The sequence below is a fragment of the Triticum urartu genome, chromosome 6 (assembly GCF_003073215.2).
Source record: "Triticum urartu cultivar G1812 chromosome 6, Tu2.1, whole genome shotgun sequence".
Classification (NCBI taxonomy): Eukaryota; Viridiplantae; Streptophyta; class Magnoliopsida; order Poales; family Poaceae; genus Triticum; species Triticum urartu.
Genome location: NC_053027.1, coordinates 326515425 through 326523163, shown reverse-complemented (window position 1 = coordinate 326523163; position 7739 = coordinate 326515425).

Sequence of the window (7739 nt, the reverse complement as noted above, 5' to 3'; positions counted from 1 at the left end):
TGCATATTTTGGCTTCAACATTATGAATATGTGTATCACTACTATCGAGATTCAACAAGAATAGACCACTCTTTAAGGGTGCATGACCATAAAAGATATTACTCATATAAATAGAACAACCATTATTCTCAGATTTAAATGAATAACCGTCTCACATCAAACAAGATCCAGATATAATGTTCATGCTTAACGTTGGCACCAAATAACAATTATTTAGGTCTAAAACTAATCCCGAAGGTAGATGTAGAGGTAGTGTGCCGACGGCGATCACATCGACTTTGGAACCATTTCCCACGCGCATCGTCACCTCGTCCTTAGTCAGTCTTCGCTTAATCCATAGTCCCTGTTTCGAGTTGCAAATATTAGCAACAGAGCCAGTATCAAATACCCAGGTGCTACTGCGAGCTCTGGTAAGGTACACATCAATAACATGTATATCACATATACCTTTGTTCACTTTGCCATCCTTCTTATCCGCCAAATACTTGGGGCAATTCCGCTTCCAGTGACCAGTCTGTTTGCAGTAGAAGCACTCAGTCTCAGGCTTAGGTCCAGACTTGGGTTTCTTCTTCTGAGAAACAACTTTTTTGCCGTTCTTCTTGAAGTTCCCCGTCTTCTTCCCTTTGCCCTTTTTCTTGAAACGGGTGGTCTTATTGACCATCAACACTTGATGCTCCTTCTTGATTTCTACCTCCGCAGCCTTTAGCATCGTGAAGAGCTCGGGAATAGTCTTATTCATACCTTGCATATTATAGTTCATCACAAAGCTTTTGTAGCTTGGTGATAGTGATTGAAGAACTCTGTCAATGACACTATCAACAGGAAGATTAACTCCTATTTGAGTCAAGTGATTATGATACCCAGACATTTTGAGTATATGCTCACTGACAGAACTATTCTCCTCCATCTTGCAGGTATAGAACTTATTGGAGACTTCATATCTCTCAATCCGGGCACTTGCTTGAAATATTAACTTCAACTCCTGGAACCTCTCATATGCTCCATGACGTTCAAAACATCGTTGAAGTCCCGGTTCTAAGCCGTAAAGCATGGCACCCTGAACTATTGAGTAGTCATCAGCTTTACTCTGCCAAACGTTCTTAACGTTGTCAGCAGCATCTGCAGCAGGCCTGGCACCCAGCGGTGCTTCCAGGACGTAATTCTTCTGTGCAGCAATGAGGATAATCCTCATGTTACGGACCTAGTCCATGTAATTGCTACCATCATCTTTCAACTTTGCTTTCTCAAGGAACGCATTAAAATTCAACGGAACAACAGCACGGGCCATCTATCTACAACAACATAGATAAGCAAAATACTATCAGGTACTAAGTTCATGATAAATTTAAGTTCAATTAATCATATTACTTAAGAACTCCCACTTAGATAGACATCCCTCTAAGTGGTCACGTGATCCATATCAACTAAACCATAACCGATCATCATGTGAAATGGAGTAGTTTTCAATGGTGAACATCACTATGTTGATCATATCTACTATATGATTCACGCTCGACCTTTCGGTCTCAGTGTTCCGAGGCCATATCTGCATATGCTAGGCTCGTCAAGTTTAACCCGAGTATTCTGCGTGTGCAAAACTGGCTTGCACCCGTTGTAGATGGATGTAGAGCTTATCACACCCGATCATCACGTGGTGTCTCGACATCACGAACTTTGGCAACGGTGCATACTCAGGGAGAAGACTTTTATCTTGAAATTTAGTGAGAGATCATCTTATAATGCTACCGTCAAACAAAGCAGAATAAGATACATAAAGGATAAACATCACATGCAATCAATATAAGTGATATGATATGGCCATCATCATCTTCTGCTTGTGATCTCCATCTCCGGAGCACCGTCATGATCACCACCGTAACCGGCGCGACACCTTGATCTCCATCGTAGCATCGTTGTCGTCTCGCCAACTATTGCTTCTGCGACTATCGCTACCGCTTAGTGACTAAGTAAAGTAATTACAGGGCGATTGCATTGCATACAATAAAGCGACAACCATATGGTTCCTGCCAGTTGCCGACAACTCCATTACAAAACATGATCATCTCATACAATAAATATAGCATCATGTCTTGACCATATCACATCACAACATGCCCTGCAAAAACAAGTTAGACGTCCTCTACTTTGTTGTTGCAAGTTTTATGTGGCTGCTACGGGCTGAGCAAGAACCGTTCTTACCTACGCATCAAAACCACAACGATAGTTCGTCAAGTTGGTGTTATTTTAACCTTCTCAAGGACCGGGCGTAGCCACACTCGGTTCAACTAAAGTTGGAGAAACTCACACCCGCCAACCACCTGTGTGCAAAGCACGTCAGTAGAACCAGTCTCGCGTAAGTGTACGCGTAATGTCGGTCCGGGCCGCTTCATCCAACAATATCGCCGAACCAAAGTATGACATGCTGGTAAGCAGTATGACTTGTATCGCCCACAACTCATTTGTGTTCTACTCGTGCATATAACATCTACGCATAAAACCTGGCTCGGATGCCACTATTGGGGAACGTAGTAATTTCAAAAAAATTCCTACGCACACGCAGGATCATGGTGATGCATAGCAACGAGAGGGGACAGTGTCGTCCACGTACCCTCGTAGACCATTAAGCGGAAGCATTATGACAACGCGGTTGATGTAGTCGTAAGTCTTCACGATCGACCGATCCTCGGTACTGAACGGCACCTCCGCGTTCAGCACACGTTCAGCTCGGTGACGTCCCGCGAACTCACAATCCACTAGAGCTCGGGGAAGAATTTCGTCAGCACGACAGCGTGGTGACGATGTTGATGAAGCTACCGTGGCAGGGCTTCGCCTAAACACCGCTATAGTATGACCGAGGTGGATTATGGTGGAGAGGGCACCGCACACGGCTGGGAGAGATCTTTGTGAACAACTTGTGTGTCTAGAGGTGCCCCCCTGCCCCTGTATATAAAGGAGCAAGGGGGAGGTCGGCCGGCCCTTGTTGGCGTGCCTAGGAGTACTCCTACTAGGAGGGGGAAAGGCAGGGAGAGAAAGAGAAGGAAAGGGGGGCTCCGCCCCCCTTCTCCTAGTCCAATTCGGACAAGGGGAAGGGGCGCGCTGCCTGCCCTAGGCCGGCCCCTCTCTCTTTCCCTTATGGCCCAACAAGGCCCATTAGTCCCCGGGGGGTTCCGGTAACCCCTCCGGTACTCCGGTAAAATCCCGATTTCACACGGAACTATTCCGATGTCCAAATGTAGGCTTCCAATATATCAATCTTTATGTCTCGACCATTTCGAGACTCCTCGTCATGTCCGTGATCACATCCGGGACTCCGAACCACCTTCAGTACATCAAAACATATAAACTCATAAAACTGATCGTCACAGAACTTTAAGCGTGCGGACCGTACGGGTTCGAGAACTATGTAGACATGACCGAGACACGTCTCCGGTCAATAACCAATAGTGGAACCTGGATGCTCATATTGGTTCCTACATATTCTACGAAGATCTATCTCGGTCAAACCGCACAACACTATACGTTGTTCTCTTTGTCATCGGTATGTTACTTGCCCGAGATTTGATCGTCGGTATCCAATACCTAGTTCAATCTCATTACCGGCAAGTCTCTTTACTCGTTCCGTAATACATCACCCCGTAACTAACTCATTAGTTATCATGCTTGCAAGGCTTATAGTGATGTGTATTACCGAGAGGGCCCATAGATACCTCTTGACAATTGGAGTGACAAATCCTAATCTTGATCTATGACAACTTAACAAATACCATCTGAGACACCTGTAGAGCACCTTTATAATCACCCAGTTACGTTGTGACATTTGGTAGCACACAAAGTGTTCCTCCGGTATTTGGGAGTTGCATAATCTCATAGTCATAAGAACATGTATAAGTCATGAAGAAAGCAATAGTAGTAAACAAACGATCAAGTGCTAAGCTAACGGAATGGGTCAAGTCAATCACATCATTCTCCTAATGATGTGATCCCATTGATCAAATAACAACTCATGTCTATGGTTAGGAAACTTAACCATCTTTGATCAATGAGCTAGTCAAGTAGAGGCATACTAGTGACACTATGTTTGTCTATGTATTCACACATGTATTATGTTTCCGGTTAATACAATTCTAGCATGAATAATAAACATTTAAATAATAACTTTATTATTGCCTCTAGGGCATATTTCCTTCAGAAAGGGGGATACACAGCAAGCTCTGCTTACAAAATGCATTTCCAGGGCCGGCATACTTCAGAGTTTGATAGCATCATATGGAAAACTTGAGCTCCAGGGAAGATCAAGATGTTTTTTGGCTACTACTGCAAGACCGAGTCTGGTCCAACGACAGACTCCAACACCGGGGCTGGCCAAATGGCTATTTCTGCCAACTCTGCCACAGAAATCTTGAAACAAGCAAGCACATATTTTGGGAATGCCCCAAGGCATGGAGCGTGTGGCAACAGGTGGCATCATGGCGCGGCTGCTCCACCTTCACGCCGAAGGATGAGTGGCGCCAGAAGAAGCCACTGCTGATCATCAGAGAAATCATCAACAAGGCAGTGCCAAGGGAAAGAAAAGGAACAAAAACCATGCTGCTGGCAGCATGCGGGGAGATCTGGCAAGAACGGAATAAAAGCACTTTCCAAAACAAGACAGCCTCCACCTCTACATTGTGAGGGAATTAAGGAACTCATTGGAGTTATGGAGACTTGCTGGAGCGAACTGTATTGAGAGCCCCTTCGGGGAACCACCGTGAGATTTTTGGTTTCTAGATGCCTTTTTTATGTTCTCTTTTTTTCTTCCTTGGTCCCTGACCATCCGACATCTTTTTGTTATCACCATGTTCTCCCTGCTATGAATCAATGAAATAGCCAGCAATTGCTGGACATTTTTCAGAAGCTGTTTGTGGGTACGAAGCACCAAAGAACGAAAGGTAGTGTCATGCGAACGATCATGGAAGGCACGGTTAGTGTTTAAATCATCGCCAAATGTACAAACGAACAATATTACTAGTGCGCACAACTCAAAAGAAAATATTAATAGTTATTAGAAGTCAGAATAATTAGAATTTGAAAGGCATGGAGTTTTTGTTCCCGAGCTCAAATGCATCCTCATGAGCACTAAAATTGAAAAATAGTAAACAAATTAAAAAAATGATTTTTTGGCAACAAACATTGTTGAATGTTCTACATATGTGCAAATTAATGTGAAAAAAATAAATTCCTAATGTTCTCGGCTAACCCTTCAAAAAGACTATTTATGAAAGCATTTTGAAGTGCAGATTTCCTTTTTTTTCCAGACCTTCACGAATGTGATTTCATCACAAAAATTTACACGCATAAAGAAAACTAAGCAATCTTTGTTGTAAAAAAGTCATTTATTTATTTATTTATTCTTTTGATTTCACAGTTTACGGAGGGTCATTTGAGCTCGGGACTAGATGGGCACTTTCAGAATTTGCTTCCGCTCTGCAAAGATTCCAGGATCTTGCTACAGAGATCATGACCCGCAGCCTGAAAGACATGGCCACCGATAGTGGGACATCGAAGCAGAGATGAGTTCGGCGGATTGGGGCTGCTACGGGTGAGAGTTGTGATGCGTGGAGATGTTATGACCATCTCAGCTCACACTCTGTCCTCCCTTCTCCTTTTGTAAAGGACAAATTTCCCCTCCCTTTCAACTTTTCAAATCCACGGAAATTTCAGCCTATCAGTTTTCGAATAGAGGTAGAGAAATAATATTCTTTGTTTACTATTCCCTCCGTCCCATAATGTAAAACATTTTTTGACATTGCACTAGCGTCAAAAACCGTCTTACATTATGGGACGGAGGGAGTACTATCTCCGTAACTAGATATAATACGTTTTTGTAGTTCAAATTAGTACATTAGCGCGCAGGCATGGAAGTTATGGCGGATGGTTGGATAATTTTTGGATCAAAAAATGACAGAGAGGAATGTAAGCAATTCACCACACAAAAACAGGAATAGAAGAGAAGATTTCCAGATTGCCACTCCATTTGTAGTAGATCACAGGATAAAAACTACAGCTGCCCCAGCAACTAAGGCCCTGCTTGCATCCTCGTTTTCCTTCCACTTACACCCGTAAAAATTGCAGATATCCGTCCATCGTTTTGCTTTACAGCCTGAAATAACTCTTGGCCGGTAAATTACACCCGGAAATTTAATACACACGTATTAAATTACATCCATACCAAGTGCGGCCTAATAAACAGGAAATAATACTACATTAGTTGCAATCGCTGGAGTGAACCTCTCATCATTTTTCTATTTCTGTGAACATCAAAATGCGAGCTGGATACGAATATAGAGGGTATGCTGGTGAATCTCGAAGCCAGGTTCTTTCTTTCAGCTGGCGAGTGGGTGACTCTGGACACAGTGTCAGCAAAATAAGGAAAGACTATCTGCTAAGCAGCACAGTGACGAAGACTGAAGAGCAATGAACTTCACATGAAAACACTACACATTTATGCACATCAAAATGGTTTTGTTTAATGGGGAGCAAAACATCCAGGGCTAGCTTTCCCTTAAAACAGCCAAGATGAGAAGCGACTCCAAGGTACATGTCCATTTTGCTGAAAATACTGACACTGCATTTTTTTAACGGAGGCAAAAGATTTGCCTCATCGATTAAATTAGAGGAGAATAGATTTACAGAGTGTTACAAAAGTCCGAGAAAACGGCATGACAATTACTCGCGTAATACAATTGTCCCTAATTTCTTGGGCCCCGCTGTAACTCAAAGGTTGGCCTCGTCAAGAATAAGCTTTAGGAGGATTGGCGGTGGCGCGCTCTTGTGGCGGAACACTCTAGAATTCCTTTCATTCCATAATGTCCAGGACACTAACATGGTAAGAGAGGCCATGGCACCTTGATGAGGGTTGCTGGAGTTGGTTCGTCTATCCCACCACTCTAAAAAGGGTCTCGCAAGGTGCCAGCTATTAGTGTCCAAGCTCTTGCTCCTGCATGCAAAGGGGGCAGAGGCCGCAATTGGCCCAACCACGTCGCTCTAGCCGGTCCGTGGTCCAAATCCTATCTTACAACGCTAGCCAAGTGAAAATTTTGACTTTTGGTGGCGTCCACACCTTCCAGACCATGAAGTCCATTGCGGAGAGCGTCAAACCAAGGAACTGCGCCTTGTACGCGGTCGACGCCGAGTAAAGACCATCCGTAGAGTGTTTCCATATGATGTCATCTTCGGCGTGCTCATGAAACTGGAAGTCATGAATGAGCATCCAAAGAGTAAAAAATTCACGGACGTGGTGGCCAGTGATGACGGTGTCTCGACTGATCTTCAGCATCCAAGCATTCTGACACTGCATATCTTGCTGCTAAAAAGAGTTGAACATCTTCCAATTCTTGAGCGACATGTTCCCAGCTGCTACTTCCTGCTTCAGGAACATGTGACGGTTCTTCGCTATAGTGCTAGACCAGCTTCAATCACAACTACTGTAACGCCCCGAGACTGTTGCACCAGGTGTCTTCTAGTTATTCGCGTTGTTTCCTTGTCATTTGCTTGTGTGTCATGCTTTTCATATCATGTCATCATGTGCATCGCATTTGCATACATGTTCGTCTCATGCATCCGAACATTTTCCCCGTTGTCCGTTTTGCATTCCGGCGCTCCTTTGTCCTCCGGCGTCCTCCTTTTGCCTTTTTCGTGTGCGGGTGTTAAACGTTCTCGGATTGGACCGAGACTTGCCAAGCAGCCTTGTTTCACTACCG